Source organism: Triticum urartu, chromosome 2 (assembly GCF_003073215.2).
Source record: "Triticum urartu cultivar G1812 chromosome 2, Tu2.1, whole genome shotgun sequence".
Lineage (NCBI taxonomy): Eukaryota > Viridiplantae > Streptophyta > Magnoliopsida > Poales > Poaceae > Triticum > Triticum urartu.
This window is the reverse complement of record NC_053023.1, coordinates 30,032,262-30,057,214: the sequence shown is the minus strand read 5'-3', so window position 1 is coordinate 30,057,214 and position 24,953 is coordinate 30,032,262.

Sequence of the window (24,953 nt, the reverse complement as noted above, 5' to 3'; positions counted from 1 at the left end):
GAATACTGAGGCCATCGCCGACAATGGTGAGAAGGAGGATAAGCGGCAACACAAATATGATGCCTCGCAAAATAAATGAGATGGACTTATTGTGGTCTTGAGTGATGATTATTGAGTTAGGAGCGTGTGTTATATTTTCTCTTCCGTTGCAACGCACGGCCTCTTTTACTAGTTAATAATAAAGAGGTTGCACCATTCACGCCGGAGATTTCTTTTAAGGCCACGCTCAACGGCCAGTCTGAGGGCTACAAAATGATCTTCGCATGGGCAGTGTAAAAGTAAACCTGTATGCGGACTAGTCCACAGCTCCAGGCGCAGAAGTTGGATTTGAGGGGTGCCGACCTAGTAGTTAAAATGTAATTCCCTCAGAAAAAAGTAGTTAAAATACAAATAATGAATACGCCTCAAATCATGCTTCGTCTTGTACGGAGCTTCGGTGAAGATGTCAAGTCATGCCTGACCGACAGGTGCTATGCTTTGTCATGCCTGGTCGGCAGGTGCTACGCACGACAGATCTTCCAAGGACTTCAAGCTGTGTCGGCTGGTGGTACTTGGCAGGAGGTGCCGTTGGGCGCCGTGGTGGCGTCGACGATAGCTAGATCGAGCAAGGTTGATGCATCAGTACAGTTCTGAAGATGGAGCGGTGGCAGTTGACGGCGGCGGCCTCTGAGAGCACACCGGACCAGTGTGTGCCGCAGACCCGGCAACTGGCTAGGTTGGGGTCTCAGGTCTTAGATGTTAGGCTTGGCTGCGATGTCTGTTTGGTATTAGGCCCAGACTATCTGCGCCCCTTCATCAACTAGATAGGTGTAGCGACAGTTTGTTACTTAGATGGCGGCTTTAGTCTTACTGTTGTATCTTTGTAAGGTCTTGTAAGAATAATTAATAAAATGGCAGTATGCATCGCCCAAATAAAGAGGTCGGGGTCATCGTCTTTTTCTAAAAAAATACAAATAAATGAAAATTCATACCCAAATGGAGGAAGACGATGCTAAAGCCATCGATTTTCCCCGTCATGTGCTGTAGACAGAGTGGCAGTTACCAGCTAGTTTTTTTCTTTCGAAAATGAGGCATGCCCTAGCCTCTGCATTTCTTGATGCACACAACCATTTATTAAAATAATAGGTTCAAGCAAGTAGTCTTGAACATAAGCAAAAAGTCGAAGTAAATAAATGCCACAACCGGCGAAAATAGGGCTAGATGACTAAAGACCTATCTTATTATTAGACCGCCATCCAAACTGGTTGTATGTATCCCATGCAACCATTTCCCATCGGCTATACCCAATATCCATATGCGCTTTGTGGCCCGCATGGTTAAGCAAGGACCACATACGGATCCAGGTAGATGCTCTGAAGATGACCTGTAATTTTTTTATGATGGTTTGTTTGTTAAAAGGGGACGTCATTTCGGCAGTTTCATAAAGCCCATAGCCGTGCACATGCTCCCACTTGGATATGTGCCGCGGTCTGAGGCGCCGCCCTAGCCAATTAGTTCTCAAAAAGATGTGATAGAGAGGCGGTGTGACGTTCAACGCAACGTGAATAGTTCTTCAAAGTAACTTAGCAAGCAGGCATTTGATAAACAAATGTTCTATTGTTTCATTATGATCACAAAAGTAACATCTTTTACTTTCTTACCAATTACGCTTAGCTAGGTTATCTTTAGTTAGAATTATGCCCTTATGCATAAACCGCATAAACACTTTTATTTTCAGCAACACCTTAACTTTCCATATATGAACTGTCCTTGGGATAGTCTCGGTGTTAATCAAATCCGTGTACATGGATTTAACCGAGAAAACTCCTAACACAGATAGCTTCCGGTGCAAAGAGTCTAGTACACTAGAAAGATTAACCTCCATCAACCTATGCATGAGATGTAGCCATCGGTCCCACCGCTCGCCCATAAGCGACCGCCGAAACTGCATGTTAAGAGGAATGAATCCCAACATTGTAGCAACAGAAATCTCTTCCCGTTGTGCAATATTATAAATAGATGGATACTGCAAGGCTAATGGGGTTTCTCCTAACCAGGTGTCCTCCCAAAACCTAGTATCTTGTACATTCCCTACAATAAATTTAGTCCTGTTAAAGAAGACGACCTTTGTCCTCATAAGCCCCTTCCAGAATGGAGAGTCAGACGATTGTGCCATAACCTGGGCGAGCATTTTGGAATAAAGACATTTATTATGCAACAGCTGAATCCAGACCCCCTCTCTTTCTACCGATAGACGGTACAACCATTTGCTAAGCAGACACTTGTTTTTCACTTCCAGATTTTCAATACCCAGGCCTCCCTGGTCCTTCGGTCTACAAATAATGTCCCACTTTGCCAACCGATATTTAACCTTGTTTTCATCAATTTGCCAAAAAAAATCTAGATTGATAGAAATCCAATCTTTTCTGTACCCCAACTGGTACTTCAAAGAATGAAAAGAGAAACATTGGCATTCTTGTGAGTACCAAATTAATAAGAATCCATCTTCCTCCATTAGACAAGAGTTTGTCCTTCCAACAACTCAGTTTTTTTTTAAACCGATCTTTAATACATTTCCATTTTTTATTAGTGAACTTGTGGTGATGAATTGGAATCCATAAATACGTAAAGGGTAACGAACCCACTTCACACCCGAACAACTGCTTATAATTTTTTTGTTCTTCTTTGACGCGTCCAAAGCAGAACAGTTTCACTCTTATTAAAGTTAATCTTCCACCCGCAAAAAAAAGTTAATCTTCAGCCCTTACAGTTACCAGCTAGCTAGACTGAGCCTGGAGGCCAATCCAATTCAATTGTTGATCGATTATTTACGATGGTAACAACTCGCAGCAGCTTGTAAAGTTCAGAATTCAGATGCTTGGCGGTTGCCGCAGTTGGCTGTCCCACCTACAGCTTGTCGGATCCATTCCCTCCAGTGCCGATGACGAAGCGGTAGCGCACGTCGTTGCGCGTGAGCCGTGCCAGCCCGTCGTTGATCAGATTAGGGAGAAGCCACGTTACTTTTGTTATTTTTGTATGTACACGGGAGAAGATATGTACCTTCAAAATATTATCTTCAGTTGTCAACCGGCACCGTTTTGTTATTCATTTGTTTACTCTTGACAAAACAACAGTTGCTAATACACCAAACATAGTGATGTGTTCGTCTCCAATCCCTATATGTGGTTTGCCACATTATAGTATCATCTGTATTATCTCTCCTGTTGATGCATATCCTCGCACTGGCACACGGAGCTTACTCGATTAGGTTTCGAGCCGACGCACACGACACGTATAGAGCTAGCACCAATCGGGCCAGCCTGAACGATCCCTCCAGAATGTGCACTACGTACTTTCCGTTGCCGAAGAAAGCTTGGACGTGCACGACGTGCCCTTTATTTTTCTGACGGGGTAGCAGCTCAAGAACCTGACTAAATAGGATTAGGAATACTACTTTATCTTACATATTTTCTTTTGAGGGGGAATGCCTATTCGGCGCACTTTATTTACCGAAAAAGGGTTTACCCTTTGCTTTGTATACAAAGCAACCAACCGAGACAACCAACAATAGGTACTGGGGCGGAAACAGCACAATCACGCCCAAAAGAAATGAAAGAGAAAATATAAGAGAAACAAATGCCGACAATGGCGGATCGACAAAAAACAAAGAAGCCTCGAGGCCGCTGCATCCATCGGAGATCGCCCACCAAGCTCCGAGCCTCCGAAGCGTCGATACCAATCAACACCTCTAAGAAGGGACGCGATGATGACGACGCTTCTGCCAAGGGTTTCCCCCGGTACGCGGTGAGGAGAGACGAAGGGTAGCCCCGACGCCCTCCAGGAAGGTCCGGCGGCACCATTATGCGCCACCGCGTCGGTGTCGGCCAAGACAACAGGGATTTCTTCCGATCCCAACCTTCACCTCAGGCACTCCAGAGCTTGCCACCAAACCGACCACCACCCTGCGCCCTGGACAAGAAGCTTCCCACGCTGTCTCACCACGACACCGCGAAGCATGGCCTGCACAATGAAGAAGAGGAGTCGGGAGTAGGGCAGCAGCACCGTCGACATGCGGGAGGGCCTCACCTCCACCGTCGATGACGTTAGCTGACCGGACGCAATAGCAGGAACATACCAGGCCCGTGGCCGCACAAGCCCGGCCGAGATCTCCAAGGCCCGTGAAGTTCCCGCCTTCGCGCTGCAGCCGGCACGCCGTCAGCGCCGCCGTCCCTGTCCAAGCCGCTCCCCTACCTCCCCGCACAGAGAGCCGCCAAGTGGAAGCACCACCACCACGTGCACCGTCGGCCACCACCACCAGGTCGCCGGACCGCCACCGGCCGAGCCGCACCACCGCCACACGCCCGCGACGGAGATGAATCATCGCAGCCGCTAGGAACGCGAAGCCGGAGCCCAGCCGTCGCCCACACCGCCCACGGCCCGCGCCGCCTGGCCAGATCCGCCGCCGAATCACGCCCACGCACGCCCCACCAGGCAGCCGCCGCGCCACCACGAAGCACCAGTGGAGCCGACACGCCAGCACCACCAGGAGCTCTCGGATCCGCGCCGCCGAGCCCGCCACAGCCTGACGCCTCCTGCAGCCCGCCGTCCCGCGGCGCACTTTATTTCGAAGCCAACAAACTTACATCATGAATCAAAAAATGGAAGTAAGAAACTAGGAGGGACATCATCCCAAAAAATAAAAGACTTCGACTCGTACAAATGTTTTGCTAAGTTGTGTGCAACTAAATTTGCGTCCCGCTTGCAATGCTGAAAGGAGATTCCAGCAATGTGTTGTGCCTCTGCGAAGATTTCCACTAGTATAGCTGAGGAGGGACCAAATAATTCAATGACTCCGGTGCATGCATTAACCAAGTCCAAACAGTCTGATTCCACCGTCACTCCCGAGCATCCTAGTCTTTCCAGTAGCTCAAATCCTTTGAGCATGGCTAAAGACTCTGTCGATCCAGCATCCAACACATGGTATATAGGTTGAGCAGCACCCGCAATCGCTTCACCGGAATTGTTGCGTAAGACAACCCCCACAGCTCCCGTGCCATCATCATGAAAAGCCGCATCTATGTTTAGTTTATACGATCTTGGGTTAGGTTTAGTCCACATGATTTCATGTGGAACACTTGTTACCGATGCCGCATTGAAATTTGACTTAAGCGCCTAGATTGCAAATGTTGTGCACGCTGGGGCAGACACCTATTCTCCTTTCACCATTTCTCGACGTTGGTACCAGATATACCAACAAGCCACAACAATTGATTCCTGAAGCCGAGCCCACCGAGAACCGGTGATTTTTTCACCTGACTGCATAGTAGCCCTTCCAAAATAACAAATCCAGAGCGGTCAGAGGGCACTACATGTTTGATGATATCATCCAGCCCTAATGCCCGCCATACCTGGCGAGACCAAGTGCATGTGAAGAGTAGATGTCGCATGTCTTCCAAGCCTGAAGAACAAATAGGGCACTGGCCAGAAACCGGAATGTGTCGCGAGGCGAGAACCCCATAGCACGCGACAGTACCATGCAGTGCTTTCCATATGAATATTTTGATTTTACTTGGGATATTTAGCTTCCAAACAATATCCCATACTGGGTTCACCGGGACCGATCCCTGTCCATCCTCTCTTCGCACTCGAGCTCCAAACCGATGATCCCATTCTATATAATACGCAGACCGGACAGAAAACAAGCTCGTCCTTGTCATATTCCATGCTACAAAATCTTCTGTTAAAAACTACTTTATCCTACATAGATTAAGTATGCCTTACTTAATTCCAATTGTATACTAAAGGAAATATGCCCTAGAGGCAATAATAAAGTTGTTATTTATATTTTCCTGTATCATGATAAATGTTTATTATTCATGCTAGAATTGTATTAACCGAAAACTTAGTACATGTGTGAATACATAGACAAATAGAGTGTCCCTAGTATGCCTCTACTTGACTAGCTCGTTACTCAAGGATGGTTAAGTTTCCTAGCCATAGACATGTCTTGTCATTTGATGAACGGGATCACATCATTAGAGAATGATGTGATGGACTAGACCCACCCGTTAGCTTAGCACTATGATCGTTTAGTTTATTGCTATTGCTTTCTTCATGACTTATACATGTTCCTATGACTATGGGATTATGCAACTTCCGAATACCGGAGGAACATTTAGTGTGCTATCAAACGTCACAACGTAATTGAGTGATTATAAAGATGCTCTACAGGTGTCTCCGATGGTGTTTGTTGAGTTGGCATAGATCGAGATTAGAATTTGTCACTCCGATTGTCGGAGAAGTATCTCTGGGCCCTTGATGTCTACTACACGACCTTCTTCTTGTAGACGTTGTTGGGCCTTCAAGTGCAGAGGTTTGTAGAACAGTAGCAAATTTCCCTCAAGTTGAGGACCTAAGGTTTATCAATTCGTGGGAGGCGTAGAATGAAGATGGTCTCTCTCAAACAACCCTGCAACCAAATAACAAAGAGTCTCTTGTGTCCCCAACAAACCCAATACAATGGTAAATTGTATAGGTGCACTAGTTCAGCGAAGAGATGGTGCTACAAGTGCAATATGGATGATAGATATAAGTTTTTGTAATCTGAAAATATAAAAACAGCAAGGTAACTAATGATAAAAGTGAGCGTAAACGGTATTGCAATACTAGGAAACAAGGCCTAGGGTTCATACTTTCACTAGTGCAAGTTCTCTCAACAATAATAACATAATTGGATCATATAACTATCCCTCAACATGCAACAAAGAGTCACTCCAAAGTCACTAATAGCGGAGAACAAACAAAGAGATTATTGTAGGGTATGAAACCACCTCAAATTTATTCTTTCTGATCGATCTATTCAAGAGTTCATACTAGAATAACACCTTAAGGCACAAATCAACCAAAACCCTAATGTCACCTAGATAATCCAATGTCACCTCAAGTATCCGTGGGTATGATTATACGATATGCATCACACAATTTCAGATTCATCTATTCAACCAACACAAAGAACTTCAAAGAGTGCCCCAAAGTTTCTACCGGAGAGTCAAGACGAAAACGTGTGCCAACCTCTATGTATAAGTTCACGAGGTCACGGAACTCGCAAGTTGATCACCAAAACATACATCAAGTGGATCACGTGATATCCCATTGTCACCACAGATAAGCACATGCAAGACATACATCAAGTGTTCTCAAATCCTTAAAGATTCAATCCGATAAGATAACTTCAAAGGGAAAACTCAATTCATCACAAGGAGAAAGAGGGGGAGAAACATCATAAGATTCAACTATAATAGCAAAGCTCGTGATACATCAAGATCGTGCCGAATCAGGAACACGAGAGAGAAAGATCAAACACATAGCTACTGGTACATACCCTCAGCGCCGAGGGAGAACTACTCCCTCCTCGTCATGGAGAGCGCCGGGATGATGAAGATGGCCAACGGGTCTAGATTGGTTTTTAGTGGCTACAGAGGTTTGCGGCGGCGGAACTCCCGATCTAGGTTTCTTTCTGGAAGTTTGGGGTTGTATAAGAGGTGTTGGAGTCGGGAACAAGTCAGGGGGGTCTCCGACTAGGCCATGAGGTAGGCGGCGTGCCCAGGGGGGTAGGGCACGCCCCGCACCCTCATGGTGGCCTCGGGACTCTTCTGGACCATCACCGGTACTCCGTGGGCTTCTTCTGGGCCAAAAATGATCTGCGTGAAATTTCAGGTCAATTGAACTCCGTTTGATTTTCCTTTTCTGCGATACTCAAAAACAAGGAAAAAACAGAAATTGGCACTGGGCTCTAGGTTAATAGGTTACTCCCAAAATCATATAAAATAGCATATAAATGCATATAAAACATCCAAGGTTGATAATATAATAGCATGGAACAATCAAAAATTATAGATACGTCGGAGACGTATCAGCCCTCTCGGTAATGCACATCACTATAAGCCTTGCAAGCAATGTGACTAATGAGTTAGTTACGGAATAATGCTTTACGGAGCGAGTAAAGAGACTTTCCTATAACGAGATTGAACTAGGTATTGATATACCGACGATCGAATCTCGGGCAAGTAACATACCGATGACAAAGGGAACAACGTATGTTGTCATGTAGTTTCACCGATAAAGATCTTCATAGAATATGTAGGAACCAATATGATTATCCAGGTTCCGCTATTGGTTATTGACCAGAAGTGAGTCTTGGTCATGTCTACATAGTTCTCGAACCCATAGGGTCCGCACGCTTAACGTTCGATAACAATCGGTATTATGAGTTTATGTGTTTTGATGCACCGAAGGTAGTTCGGAGTTCCGGATGTGATCACGGACATGACGTGGAGTGTCGAAATGGTCGAGCAATAAGATTGATATATTGGAAGGCTATGTTTGGACATCAAAATGGTTCGGGTCGTTTCGGCTAAGTTCGAAGTACTGGGGGTTACCGGAACCCCCCGGGAAGTTATTGGGCCTCATGGGCCTAATGGTGGAAGAGAGGAGGCAGACCAAGGTGGGGTGCCCCCTAGCCCAAACTGAATTGGAATAGGGCTAAGGGGGCCGGCCCCCCTTTCCTTCTCTTCTTCCTCTCCTTCCTTCTTCTCCTACTAGGACTAGGAAAGGGGGGAACCTACTCCTACTAGGAGTAGGATTCCCCCCCTTGGGCGCGCCCCTTGTGGCCGGCCCTCATCCTCCTCCCCTCCTTTATATACGGGGGAGGGGGCACCCCATAGACACACAAGTTGATCTTTAGCCGTGTGCGGTGCCCCCTCCATAGTTTTACACCTCGGTCATATTGTCGTAGTGCTTAGGCAAAGCCCTGCGTCGGTAACTTCATCATCACCGTCAACACACCGTCGTGCTAATGGAACTCACCCTCGGCCTCAGCTGAATCAAGAGTATGAGGGACGTCACCGAGCTGAACTTGTGCAGATCGCGGAGGTGCCGTGCGTTCGGTACTTGATCGGTTGGATCACGAAGACATTCGACTACATCAACCGCGTTACTAAACGCTTCCGCTTTCGGTCTACGAGGGTGTAGGGTAACACAGCAGAAAACAAAAAATTTCCGACCTACGCACCAGCCCAGGATCACTAAGGAGACTGCATACATGGTTTGACCTTTTTCGTTACCGACTCATAGCGCATCGGGAAGTAGAGACGATGACGATCGGCAGTGCAGATCCCCGCAGCTAGGATTTACAGCCTCCCAACCGCGAGGATGTATACCCTCATCTGCTCCTCAGACAGCCGTCCGGGAGGCGGTCGAACAGCCCCCCAAACGGTGCGGCGGACAGCCCTTCGGGAGGGCCTTCGAAACTCGAACGGTCACTCGGACAGCCCTTCGGGAGGACCTTCAAAACTCGGACGGCCACACGGACAGCCCTTCGGGAGGCACTCACGAACTAAGACCGAAACTACTATCTCTCTACAGAGTTGCACACATACGGTGTCATCTATCCGGCAGGGCTTCGCCGTCCAGAACTAGTTCATGCCGAAACCCAGACAGCCTTTCGGCTCTACGAAACTATTTCGCGAGGAGGGAGAGAGAAGCCAGATCATTGCATGGCACTTGTATGTGAGAAGGGATGAGGAGAATGGAAGCCCCTTTCTCCTCCTTTTATAGGCCAGGGCAAGAGGTGGGGTGGTGGAGGAAATACCAAAACACCCATGCTACATGTCCCACATGAAGGTTGAAATGGTAACTCAAGTGGGGCACCAAGGGGACACCATGGAGGCACCCCCTTGGCCAGCCACAACCTTGCCCCCTCCCATGGGGGGGGGCAACAAGCCACCAACATGTCTCCTAGAAACAAGGGTGATCCCTAGACAAAAGCCACCAAACATGTAATCCCCAATTCGTGGGATCTTGTCCCCTCGTGCTGAGACAAGATGTTATCCGCGAAACATTTTTTCTGAAAAATTCCAGAAGGTCCCAGAACATTTCCGGAACCCTCTAAAATTATTCTGGGCATGATCCAAAACATTTCCGGTGTGGTGATTTTTATCAGCGAAAAGCAACAACAACGGTTACGGCAGCTCCGGAACATTTTCGGTTTTTCTCTCCGAAAATTCCCAAAAGTTCCCAGACCAATTTTGGGCACTCTAAGAATTTCCAGACGAGTGCCGAAACCATTTTGACCTAATAATATATTCCGAAACAACTTTTTGATTTTACCAAAACTCTTTCGGTCTTCTTTCTCCGGAACTCTTCCGTTGTCTCCGAAACTTTTCCGGTGACTTTCTCTCAGACTTCCTGTCTAGTATTCAGCAGATAGATGACCCTTAAGCGTGTGACCCTATAGGTTCGGTGAAGTATAGACATGACCTAGAACACCTTCCGATCAATGATCAACATCGGAGCCGTGGACACCCATATTGACCCCTATACCCACACAAATGAATATTTGAGTGAACCTCCAGTTGCCGTGTGCTATTCCTGTTGCTTCGTGATATGTTACAAATACCCGAGGTGAGATGTACTTGCATCCCCGTGGATCAACGACTTGTCCACTATGCTAGTTACCTCGTTACCGGTTTTGTTCTATTTTCTCGTTTCCATGTTGCGGCATCCCTGTGATCAAATCACACCGTGTCTGGCCACACGATGATGGATACCGTAACACCGAGAGGGCCCGAGAATATCTCTCCATCGTCGGAGGAGCAAATCCCAATCTTGAGCTATCAAGTTACTTGACACACTTTCCATGAACCCATAAGCCGCCGTAATAGCCACCCATTTACGGATGACGTTTAACAAACCCCAAAGTTCATGAAGCAAGTATGAAGAAACTCGATACTCTCATGGTCTAAGGAATTATGCAAACGTTAACCATCTCTGTGTTATGTACCATTAACTTGTGACGACCGAATCTCTTAGCATAACATCAATCCGGGTCGGTTCGACACAAATGTTCTCTTAACATTGTGCCCTCAAAATTGCTGGCATAGACATGCCCATGATCAGGAAAAAAGAACCATCATGCAACACTTGAGCTAGTCTTAGAGGCCAGACTAGGAATACTTCTTACCGTTTATTATTCCACACGTGCATATGAGTCTTCCTCCGAGCCTCGTGGATATTGCAGACTCAAGAATCATTGCAGTTATAGCATGGAACATAAACATAATTATGAACTCGGAGATAAATAATATCATTTATTATTGCCTCTAGGGCATATCTCCTATAGACCCCCACTTGCACTAGAGTCAATAATCCATTTAATGCTAATGCACTTTACACCTATGGCATACTGGTGTAAAAAATGCTTCGCATGTGGTATAGCATGATGTCCATCGGATCTGACAACTTCAGCGCCGTGTCTATCTTTGCATATCCTCACATTTTCACGCTTTCACAAAATTCATATTTTGTGCGGACTTGGCTTTTATGTATGTGAATCACAGGTCGAACCTGGATTCCTCAGACTGAGTTATGGAGAAACTACCTTCAGTAGTGTCCCATTGACAAAAGCCATCTTGGAACCATGCTAAGTTCATGAATGAACTATATGATTCAACATCTTGTTTGTTGCTTCTAAAGCGTCAACATACTTAGTCATTTGTTATAGAATTCGCTACAGTATCCTGTTGGGAACAATTTCCAACTACCGTGCCACCATATTGTGTATCACACAAAACCCTTAACTTAAATCGAAAATCGCATGGAGAAAAGATGAAAACTGTATCGATGTAACATTTTACAACAAACTCTTCATGATCTCTGCTTGCGAGAAAACATATCATCAGTTCTTACTCTAGTACTCAATGACATCTTTCACTGTTGTCCCATGATCATTACTTTGATCACTTTAGTATGCATACTCGCAACTCCTTGGGAGTATCAGACATATCTGGTTGTTTTTACATACCATGGAATACATGATTAATCCAAAACACGAAGGTGTGTGGAATCTCCATCATGTATTTTACTCCTCAGTGTTTTGGGACACCGAGTCTTGTAAAAACTCTTTCCACGTGACTTAGTCAAGAATCACTCCTTGGCGTTTTAAATGCTAAATAGGTTTTAGCACCTTCTCAATATGTATTCATTGCTTAGCCATATTAGGTAAATCTATCTCCATAGATCATCATGCCTAATATTGAGGCTATTTAGCCTAAGCACTTCATCAAAAAATAATTTCAAATGAAGTCCTAATTCGTGTCAAGAAATTTATTTCCAATTAACAATGTGTCAAGCACACAAGGTTTTTAGAAATATTATTATGCTCCCACTTACTTTCTTGAATTACAAGCATCTTCGTTACCCATTCATGAAGTCAAAACCCTTTGACCATTTCATCAAAGCACGAAGATTCAAACTCCATTTTGCTCTCTTCTGTCCATCGCTAGAACTCTGAAGTTTGCACCCTTACTAGCATCCTCTGGATAGACAAAATGCCTTGGACCGTAACACATGCAAGTCCTTGTTTTCATTTCCATCAGCTGGAAATCCTATTGTCATCCATGTTTCATATCTCATGTTTGAAATATGTATTAATTGCTAGTTCAACCCGAACCGACTTTAAGCATCGCTACGATGAAAACAACCTCATTGTAGTCAACTCTTGAACTTGTTATTTCAACAAGTCGAGCTTTATGGATAAAACATTTTTATCCGTATCAGTTTTAAGTTCCATAAATATTCATTAGACTCTAAGTCTTCTGAAAGGTGTATCAAGGTTTTAATCTTGAATCACTTATATGGAAACTAACTCGGGTTGTATTGGCATTTAGCCAATTCCGGAGTCAGGGCCCATCAACGCTTCCTTGTGTATCGTAGGTATAATGTTGTCTAACAACAATATCTCGTTTGCGCACCTCAGAGGTTTGCACGAGCCTTGCCTACGTGGTTATGCTGCAATTTCGACCGAAGTTCATACATTTTATTGTAGAGACTTCCGTATCAGTCGCAGTAGAAAACTCTGGAATTATTTCCAAGGTCTCTTTCCTTAGATGACGACGAAGATACTGTTTATCTCGTCGATTTGCACTATTCTCCCACTCACCTTTTTGAAAGAACCATTCTCTTTAAAAGCACACCGTTTCACGGCAAATCTATTTGCCTCGGTACAGTGAGGGAGGAATACCCAACATTTTGGTATAACCTACAAAGTAGCACTTTTCTGATTTGGAATAGGTTTGTAACCTTTTACACAAGCCCCATATTCCAAATGTTAAGGAAGGATATAACATGGTTGGGCGTACCATACCATGGCTTCATTTCAACAGACCCGATGTAGCTCTTTTCAGTGTAGAAGCCGCAGTCTCTAAAGCATCACTTTAAAAGGGATAATGGCAAATTTATTTATGTCTTCTTTGACCTTACCATGTCATAAATGGTTAGATTACATCTCCATGGACTTTTCACTTGCAGTGGTGTTCCGGGAGGTGCAAATTATGAAACCCCTTTCACAAGTCATCAGACATTCGCTAAACATGTAACTCAAATATTCCTCTGTGCAATCAAATTGCAGAAACATAACTTTCTTGTTACAATAACTTCTACTTCATTTTTTAAAACCTTTCAAATGATTTCAAAAGATCCAGACTTACGTCTCATCAAGTAAATATCCATATATATGCTTCAGTCATTTCTGAAGATAAATAAATCCACCATTTGCAACAACATTAATTTATTGAACTACACACATCAAAATGTATGATCACCAATAAGTTTGTTGCTCGTTCCTTATGTCCTGTGAACGGTATTTCAGTCACTTCACTTTTCGGAGGAAAGTTGCAAGTGTCAGATGATTCAAAATCAAAGGACTTCAAAATCCATCATAATGGATTTTTTCCATGCGGGTTTCTCCAATGTGACCAAATGCAGTGCCACACATGTGTGGTATTCTCATAGTCTCGCGACATTTAGCGTCAGCGTTATGGATGTATCATATTACCCTGAATATTCATAACATACATCCCATCTTGAATGGAAGAATGACCCTTCATCTTATTCATAATACTTAACAACAATTGTTGGTTTTATGAACAACTCTTTTGCAACAAACATTGTGCAATGGGGTAGAGTGTATGAAACTCTAAAATGACTTATGAAAGTAAACCCAGAGGTATTGTATTATTATCAATATTCATAACATACATCGCATTCATAATGAAAGTATGGCCCTTGTGTTATTCATAACATAGAACATAAAAAGTTCTCTTATGAACAACCTTCTTGCAAGATACCTTATGCAATGGGCTAGAGTTTGTAAAACTCTAAATGAATTATGAAAATAAATACAGACGGCAATACACCGATGGAAGGTATAGTAACATTTACTATGTTCCCTGTGTATACCTTAACCTCATTTCTGGCTAGTCTTTTTAGGCCATAGCAGCTCTTACATTGATTCACAACAGAATGCAATCGAGCGGGTATCTTTGTGATTAACTCACAATACCCAAGAATTACTGATTAACATGTTAACCATAATTCCCAAGAACTATATCTTTGACTAGCCTACTATACATCAAAAACTTGTATGACATTCATACATGAGCTGGATATTCCAGTCATCTTTCTTTCTGCCTTTATACTTCTAACAGTTTAACTTCTAGTATTTCTCCTACTCGCAAAACAAGCACCCAACTTAAGAGTCGTGTTAGCCCTAGACTTCCTAGGCGTGTAAGTCATACTAACACCCTTTGGACACTTCCTTTCTCTTTAAGTTGTTGTTTTATTCACCTTTCATTATATGACATGCGTTCTTCTGGATCCCTTTCCCAACAGTCAAATGCATAGTAAACACTTTTACTAATACTTGCAAACAAACATTGCTTTGTTTGTATCTGAAAATAATTTTCAGTTCGATGAATATCATATAACTATCCCAACTTTCGAAGTTTGGGTTTCATGGAAGCAAACATATTCCACTTGACCGTAACAGAATTCTAGCTTTTGGATCGAAGGACGAGAGTCACATGATCCATAGCATTAGCGGGAGGATACGGAAAACATGCGATAGGACAAAGTCCTTCTCGGCACTTTTGAGGACAATCCTCACATTACGTTACCAATCGTAAAGTTTTAACAAGATATTTAACAGCTATTCAATTTTAACAGGGAAGGTGGAAACTCGAGCCATTATTCTACAACTATTTTGCAAGAAACACTTAGACAATGTTCATAATTAATTGCATTGACAATTAAACATGTTAATTCAATAGTGCGATCCCACTCAAATCAATATCTCTCATAGTTAATTTTGAGTGATTCAAGATCTAGACTTCAATTCATCGCCATAGAATCATCATCACATAACGGGAATTTTAATCTGTAGGCCAACTTGCCAATCACATCTCTATGTGGCTCTTGCTCATCTTTCGATGTGTGTGTTCCGAGCTCAGGACGATCCTGCCATGAATGTCAAGACAACCAAATGATCTTGCTGCAAGGTCTGACCTCACCCGCCTCACACTTCTCTAATCGTTCGTACCCATGCATCCATGGCGCACCCCGAAAGGATAGGTGCCGTGACGGTGCTACACTTGGGAGAACACTAACTACTTGATATTTTAGTGAGAGATCACCCTAATAAAAAGTGACGATCGTGCAATCAAGAAGGGTGCATCATAAGGATAAACATCTCAGGCAATTCATAATAGCATGATATGGTATAGCCCTTTCTGACGGAGAAGTCTTTCATTTCTTCGTCTTCGGCATTCGCGTCGGTGTTCACCTTCATGAAGATTGCCACCACCTTGTCGATGCACCAGATAATATTGCTATCTCTATAGCTAATAAAATAAATGCATTACTTAAGGTTGACACGCAGGTCATTAAAGTGACAATCATATGGCTCCAACCATCATGCTGAATCATGACACGCAGGTCATGTTAATTACATCATATAGTCATCTCATACATAATCAAATTGAATATGAGCATTGCTATACCACATCACATGCACATCCTGCAAAACCAAGTTAGACGCCTCTAAGCGGTTTATGCAAAAATTTATTTTACGTGGCTTCTAAGGTTTTGACTTAAACCACAGCTACCAACATTTTATCATCAAGTATGATTATTCAAGTTGCTAGATTAACATCTCGGGGTGTATGAAACACGAGATAATTAAATCTTGAGCCCCATCTAAACTTCGTCATACGCATGACCCCCATGCAAATCATATCTGGAATGCCATTTCATTTGCGAATTTCATCTTTCTTTTGACTACGGCAGAACCCAAAGAACTGATAGCACTTCCATGATCAGTGAGGATCACAGATTGCCAGAACTTTGTCAAATTCCACCATGCTGTCTCGAGATTGAGCAAACGCAAATTCTAGGGAAGCAACAAGAACGTCGGGTAACAGATTTCATCTGTCACCCGCATAAATAATTTTCCGCAATAGATCTCATCTACTACCCAATTATATTATGCAATACCCATACATCTCCATGTATTCTAGATCGCAACCTGCATCTACGCATAGCACGGCTCTTGACGCCACTGTAGGGTAACGCAGTAGAAAACAAAAAATTTCCGACCTACGCACCAGCCCAGGACCACTATGGAGACTACATACATGGTTTGACCTTTTTCGTTACCGACTCGTAGCGCAGCAGGAAGTAGAGACGATGACGATCGGCGGTGCAGATCTCCGCAGCTAGGATTTACAACCTCCCAACCGCGAGGATGTATACCCTCATCTGCTCCTCAGACAGCCCTCCGGGAGGCGGTCGAACAGCCCCCCGGATGGTGTCGCAGACAGCCCTTCGGGATGGCCTTCAAAACTCGAACGGTCACGCGGACAGCCCTTCGGGAGGACCTTCGAAACTCGGACGGTCACAAGGACAGCCCTTCGGGAGGCACTCACGAACTAAGACCGAAACTACGATCTCTCTACAGAGTTGCACACATACGGTGTCATCTATCCGGCAGGGCTTCGCCGTCCAGAACTAGTTCCAGCCGGAACCCAAACAGCCTTTCGGCTCTACGAAACTATTTCGCGGGGAGGGAGAGAGAAGCCAGATCATTGCATGGCACTTGTATGTGAGAAGGGATGTTGAGAATGGCAGCCTCTTCTCCTCCTTTTATAGGCCAGGGCAAGGGGTGGGGTGGTGGAGGAAATACCAAAACACCCATGCTACATGTCCCACGTGAAGGGTGAAATGGTAACTCAAGTGGGGCACCAAGGGGACACCATGGAGGCACCCCCTTGGCCAGCCACAACCTTGCCCCTCCCATGGGGGGGCCCAAACAAGCCACCAACATGTCTCCTAGAAACATGGGTGCTCCCTAGACAAAAAGCCACCAAACATGTAATCCCCGATTCGTGGGATCTTGTCCCCTCGTGCTGAGACAAGATGTTTTCCTCGAAACATTTTTTCTGAAAAATTTCGAAAGGTCCTAGAACATTTCGGGCACCCTCTAAAATTATTCTGGGCATGATCCAAAACATTTCCGGTGTGGTGATTTTTATCACCGAAAAGCAACAACAGCGGTTACGGTAGCTCCGGAGCATTTTCGGGTTTTCTCTCCGAAAATTCCCAAAAGTTCCTAGACCAATTCTGGGGCCCTCTAACAATTTTAAGGAGAGTGCCGAAACCATTTTGACCTAATAATATATTCCGAAAAAACTTTTCGGTTTTACCGAAATTCTTTCGGCGTTCTTGCTCCGGAACTCTTCCGTTGTCTCCGAAACTTTTCCGGTGACTTTCTCTCAGACTCCCTGTCTAGTATTCAAGATGACCCTTAAGCATGTGACCCTATAGGTTCGGTGAAGTATAGACATGACCTGGAACCCCTTCCGATCAATGATCAACATCAGAGCCGTGGACACCCATATTGACCCCTATACCCACACGAATGAATATTCGAGTGAACCTCCAGTTGCCTTGTGCTATTCCTGTTGCTTCGGATATGTTACAATTACCCGAGGTGAGATTTACTTGCATCCCCGTGGATCAATGACTTGTCCACTATGCTAGTTACCTTGTTACCGGTTTTGTTCTCTTTTCTCATTTCTGTGTTGCGGCATCCCTGTGATCAAATCACACTGTGTCTGGCCAATCGATGATGGATACCGTAACACTGAGAGGGACCGAGAATATCTCTCCATCCTCGGAGGAGCAAATCCCAATCTTGAGCTATCAAGTTACTTGACACACTTTTCCTTGAACCCGTAAGCCGCCGTAATAGCCACCCATTTACAGATGATGTTTAACAAATCCCAAAGTTCATGAAGCAAGTATGAAGAAACTCCATACTCTCATAGTCTAAGGAATTATGCAAACGTTAACCATCTCTGTGTGATGTACCATTAACTTGTGATGAACGAATCTCTTAGCATAACATCAATCCGGTTCGGTTCAACACAAATGTTCTCTTAACATTGTGCCCTCAAAATTGCTGGCATAAACATCCCATGATCAGGAAAAAAGAACCATCCTGCAACACCTGAGCTAGTCTTAGAGGCTAGACTAGGAATACTTCTTACTGTTTATTATTCCACACGTGCATATGAGTCTTCCTCCGAGCCTCGTGGATATTGCAGACTCGAGAATCATTGCAGTTATAGCATGGAAGATAAACATAATTATGAACTCGGAGATAAATAATATCATTTATTATTGCCTCCAGGGCATATCTCCTACAGAGGGGTACGTAGACACACTCTCCCCCTCTCGTTGCTATGCATCTCCTAGATATATCTTGCGTGATCGTAGGAATTTTTTTGAAATACTGCGTTCCCTAACAGTGGCATCCGAGCTAGGTCTATGCGTAGATGTTATATGCACGAGTAGAACACAAAGAGTTGTGGGCGATAATAGTGATACTGCTTACCAGCATGTCATACTTTGATTCGGCGGTATTGTTGGATGAAGCGGCCCAAACTGACATTACATAACCGCGTTCATGAGACTGGTTCTACCGACGTGCTTCGCACACAGGTGGCTAGTGGGTGTTTGTTTCTCCAACTTTAGTTGAATCAAGTGTGACAATGCCCAACCCTTGTTGAAGGTTAAAACAACACACTTGACGAAAAATCATTGTGGTTTTTTATGCGTAGGTAAGAACGGTTCTTGCTAAACCCGTAGCAGCCACGTAAAACCTACAACAACAAAGTAGAGGATGTCTAACTTGTTTTTGCAGGGTATGCTGTGATGTGATATGGTCAAGACATGATTATATAAATTGTTGTATGAGATGATCATGTTTTGTAACAAAGTTATCGGCAACTGGCAGGAGCCATATGGTTGTTGCTTTATTGTATGAAATGCAATCGCCATGTAATTGCTTTACTTTATCACTATGAGGTAGCGATAGTCGTAGAGGCAATAGTTGGCGAGACGATAACGATGCTACGATGGAGATCAAGGTGTCAAACCGGTAACTATCGTGGATCTAAGACTGACAGTAGAATGGGGGTAGGTATGGTGAAGTTGTACACACGAGTTTTACGAGTTCAAGCCCTTCGCGGAGGAAGTAATAGCCCTACGTCTCAGTGCCCGAAGGCTGTCGACTAGATTATGTATGTGTGTGTTTAAGGGGGTGCGAACCCTTGTGCCAGTGGAGGGGGGTGGCTTATATAGAGTGCGCCAGGACCCCAGCCAGCCCACGTTACAAGGGGTTTAAGGTACATTAAGAGTGGGGCGTTACTCGTAACGCTAGTAATTAAATGACATAAATGCCTATTAACTCTATGAAGTAAATGTCCGACTGTTGTCGTGTAGAGTAACTTTAGGTCTTTTGTCTATCGAGTGATAATTATTGCGGTCGAGTGACCTTGAATCTTCCGAGTGGAACGACTTGTAGTCGAGTGGATGATGGTATCCCTTGAATGCTTCTAGCTTTAAGATGATGTCCTAGGGGAGGGTGTCTAGGTCAGGCCTATGACCCTACCCTAGGTACATAGCTTCATCATTAGCCCCCGAATGGTTCAGGGCTTGAGTGGAGAAGGATTTGAGAACACCTCTGATTCAATTTTCGCGCTTCGGGGGCGTCTTATTGGGACCAAATGAACAATCATGATGACTTCAACTTCTCTTTCAGTCGCCTTGATCCATTCTTGGTTCTACCGAGTGAACTTTTACTGCGTTGTTTTGAGTACTGATATGGAAAAAATCTTCCGTCTGACAGGTTGCCCTGCTGCTCGCGGATATCATGGGATTCGTATTTTGGGGAAGCGCGCGAGATGGAGGAGGCTGCAGTAATCAGACAGGATTAGGCAAGGCCGCCTCGATCACCGCACCACCTTCCATGTACCACACGCGCGACTATTGCGGGATTTGATAAGATCGTCCGGACCCACAGGTCAGCCCCTCGGAAGCGGCCTCATATAAGGTGCCGGATTGGGGTTTTCTGCACAGTGTGTTCCCATTCTTCTTCCTTCTCCTCTGCTTTCTCCGCCACATCCACCTCTACTCCTGGCGTCGTTGCTCTGTTCGAGTTCCGCCCACGGCCATGGGGAAGAAGAAGACGGTGGCTCCAGAGCGCGCGAAGAAGGCGACAACGAAGGCGAAGGGGAAAAAGTCCAGCCGGGGCGGATCTTTGTCGAGGTCCGGCCTACCACACGGCTGGATCCAGGGCGACTGGATTCGGTCGACAATTAGTCAGGATGACAACGACGATCTGGTCGAGGGGGGACTGATTCCCCACGAGTCTGCGCGGCTCTCGGAAGGCGAGACTGAACCGCATCCGCGAGAGGGTGAGTGCATTCTCCTCGCCACCCATGTTGACCGTGGATTCTTGTTTGCCTCCCCATCCTTTTTTGGGGCTTCCTGAACTTCTTTGGAGCACAACTCCACCACTTCACTCCCAACACCATCGTATATATCGCTACCTACGTGTCCATGTGCGAGAACTTCTTAGGTTGTAGGCCACACTGGGTCTTTTCAAGCACATTTTCACGTCGTTCCCAGTCGGTCAAGAGCGCCAACCCAAGTGACGAGAGGACGCACGTGATTCAGATGTGCGGGGGTCTTGGGATTCAAATGAGAGGCAAAAGCACTTTCCCAGCCATGATCCTTCCTGAGTCGGTCCGAGGATGGCAGTGGACCTGGTTTTATTGCAAAGAGCAGCCGACTCCAGGTCAGTCGACCGGACTTCCTCCTTTCTCCATGGCTCGGGCCGAGAAGCCCTCCGCCTTGAAAGTGATCCCAGAGGAGAAAGCGCAGGTGAAGGTGTTGGTTGAGCGGGTGGTCCAGCTCGTCCGCGACGGCATGACCGGCATGTATCTGTTGGAGGTCTTCCTTAAACGACGCATCCAGCCGCTCCAAGCCCGTGACCATCCGATGTGGATGTACTCGGGTATTGAGGATTCCACTCGGATCCACCCAGAGGAGGTCGACGAGGACATAGTGGAGAAGTGGCTGAAAAGAATCACTGGCGACAAGGATAACTCCAGGGGGTCCAGGAGAGTCCCTCCGTTCGACAACTCACGCCAACTAAACAAGGTCTAACTCTAAATTGCCGAGTGTTCTCTTGATTCATCATGTAATTGCTTGTTGACAACCGACTGATTTTTTCTTCGCTTGTTATCTTTCAGACCCTTACTAAGATGTAATCGATGAAGAAGAGGTCAACTCACCCCTTCGTAGGGAAAAACGATCCAAGCACGCTCACAACCCGGCAAGCATCCACGACAAAGCGACCGCACCGACTGGACAGTCGTCGAAGCGCCCTCAGACGTCTTCTCTAGTGCCAACTGAGAGGGAACCGAAGCAACCGAAAGCTGCGCCGTCTCCAGCGCCGACTGATAAGGCGCCGAAACAACTGAAAGCTGCGTTATCCAAACCGCTGAAGGCTTTGCCCAAGATCAATGTGGCCATTCCTACTGTCTCTGGGTAATAATCATACCTGATCCTTTGACTCGGTGTGATAGACGTGACCAACTGAATAATGAAATTTGTAGAGCTGCTACCTCTGGGACTTCCACTCGCAAGTACAAAGATGAAGAAATGGAAGATGCAATCACCTCCAACCCAGGTACAACTCTCGTAATCTTATCTTTGTTTACTTGGTCGATTAAATTCTGACGACTGATCTGGGGTCGACTGATCTCTTTGCAACCCCTCCCAATATCATTGAGCTTCCAGATGATGACGAGGGCGTGCCGCTGAGGCCCAGGAGGAACAAGAATGCATCAGCTGGCAAGACATCCCAATCATAACTGGCGGCAGAGCCAGTAGTTCAACAGCTTGAAGATGTGAGCAGGGCTTCTGTTACTTTTGGGGATCTAGTGTCGAGTATACGCCCCACATCATCGACTGTGCCAGTGCTTGCTTCAACCGTCCAACTTCATACCTCAGAACTTCAAGCTACTGTGTCTGGACAATCAGTCCCATTCTTCACCACTCAAAATGTTCTAGAAAGCCAGGCGGACGCTGCTGCGGAAGCCATTCGCCAGGCTGGCATAATGATGGAGCGGGTGAAGGTGGTGAACGAAAACAATCAGGCTACTTACGACGCCAGCGCGGCCCTTCGACCCAATTAATGTCCAAGTAAGTTGGCTTCCGACTGAACTTGTTCTGTTAGGATATGCTACCTGAATACTTTTTTCCCTGTAATCTCTTGTTGTCCTACACTTCGCATCTGCACACCCACTGGGTGTTTTGTCATCTTTGTTGTTTTCACTCTTCCACTCGGTCTGGGCGGACATTGTTGAGTGGGATCTGGACCAGTGGGGGCACGCTAAGTGCACCCACTGGGTGTAGTCCCCGAGACTGCAGTCGACTGCTGGCAGTCGGTTGGGGTCTGAGTACTTCTTTCCCTCTCTTCTTTTTTTTCCACTCGGTCTAGGTAGACCATGTCGAGTGGAATCTGAACCAATGGGGGCACGCTAAGTGCACCCACTGGGTGTAGTCCCGAGACTACTGTAGAATGTTTGATTCTGCAGTAGTCTTAAAGTTTTATTCACTCAGAAGTAAATAATCTTTGATCTTGTCCATTGACATGTCTTTTACTCATTGTAGAAATCATGTGCGCTTATCTCCAAGTTCATTGAATTCAAGGAAAAGTAGAGGCAACTCAACCTTGAATTGGAGCTGGCCCAACAGAACTTAAAAAAGGCTCAAGATGAAGTTGCTGGTACGGAAGGTAACGGCCTGTCAACTGCTTATCTTGACCATCCTTCAAGTTATCCCTTCGTTCTTCTGTTTGACCCAAATGCGTATTTTGCAGAGATAATGAGGCTGGCTCTGGCGAAGAAGGACCTCGACCTTGCAGCTGCGCAAAAGGAGGCTCAGGAGAAGACTGCCCTTGCTGACAAAAAGCTGGCTTCGGTCGGAGCGCTAGTGGAGGAAATAACCAAGCTGAAGTTGTCTCTTACTGAATCCAACCGAGAGGCAACTCGTCTGAAGAAAGATAAGGTGACTCTGAACGAGCAGCTGGAAAGCATGTCTTGTAGGAGAAACGACTTGGAAGCTTATCTGAAAGCCCTCGCCAAGAGGCTCTTCCTTATGCTCGAACATACCCCTTTTTTATCCGACTGTTTTACTGTTTGCAAGTCACTGCGGATCAGTCGACTCATTAACTCCTTGAATCTGCAGAATTCTGCCAAAACTTTGAAGAGGAAACTGGACGGATCGAGACAGGCTTGGATCCTATCCTTTCTCCAGTTGGCGACAAGGCTGCCATGAATGTGCTTCGGCTGTAATCTCGCGTTGCTAGCGTTACCAGCTATCTTGCTCGTCTAAAGGTGGCGGTGTCGTGCATTGATACATCACTCTTGCCAAGGGCAACGTTTTAGAATGATCTCGAGTCTCTGATGACTCGACTCAATGAGGTTCCTGGTCGAGTGCAGGAATGGAAGAAGTCTTCTGCCCGATGCGGTGCTGACATGGCTCTGTTGCTGGTTAGGGTCCACTTCAAAGAAGCTCGAGAAGAGAAGCTGGCGGCGATCAAGGTTGCTAACACCAAAAGACACAACTTCCAATCCTTCATGGAGACTTTCATCACTGCTGCCACTCGGATCGCTGACGGGATTGATCTGGACGAGTTTGTCGAGCCTGCAAGCCCACCTCCCGTGGAGTGAACAAACTTGATACCTCGCCTTAAATTTGCCTCGGAATGCCGAGTGATTTGGTAACCATTAAACTCCTTCGGGCCTGATGCCCGAGTACTTTTATCTTCGTCCTGAAGCTTTTAAGATTCTATTCGAACTTGGTTTATCTTCTGAGTGTGCTTGCGTTTGCCTTCGAGTGGAACTTGTTCTTCACTCAGAATATTCTTTGTACTTGAGGTGCAATTCTGAGGAGGATATCCCAGTCGACCTGCACCTCATCGTCCTTGCAGATGAGAATGGAGCGCACGTTGTACTTGTGCTGCAGCTCCGAAGAGAGGGTTGCAGTCGACCAGCACCTCGTCGTCCTTGTGGATAGGGATGGAGCGCACGTTCTACTTGCGGCGCAGCTGCGAAGAGAGGGTTGCAGTCGACCGGCACCTCGTCGTCCTTGCCGATAGGGATGGAGCACATGTTGTACTTGTGGCGCAGCTTTGAAGAGAGGGTTGTAGTCGACCTGCACCTCGTCGTCCTTGCGGATAGGGATGGAGCGCACGTTGTACTTGTGGCACAGCTCCAAGGAGAGGGTTGAAGTCGACCTGCACCTCGTCGTCCCTGCGGATAGGGGTGTTTTTCAAACTTAGGTGAGTACTGGACTGCAGCTAAGCCTCCGAGTGTGAGGGTTGCTCTCATTCGGTAGGGTTTTTTAAACTTAGGCGAGTACTGGACTACAGCTAAGCCCCCGAGTGTGAGGTTTGCTCATCACTCAGTAGGATTTTTTTAAACTTAGGCGAGTACTGGACTGCACCTAAGCCCCCGAGTGTGAGGTTTGCTCATCACTCGGTAGGATATTTTGAACTTAGGTGAGTAGTGGACTGCAGCTAAGCCCCCGAGTGTGAGGTTTGCTCATCACTCGGTAGGACTTTTTGAACTTAGGCGAGTACTGGACTGCAGCTAAGCCCCCGAGTGTGAGGTTTGCTCATCACTCGGTGGGATTTTTTAAACTTAAGCGAGTACTGGACTGCAGCT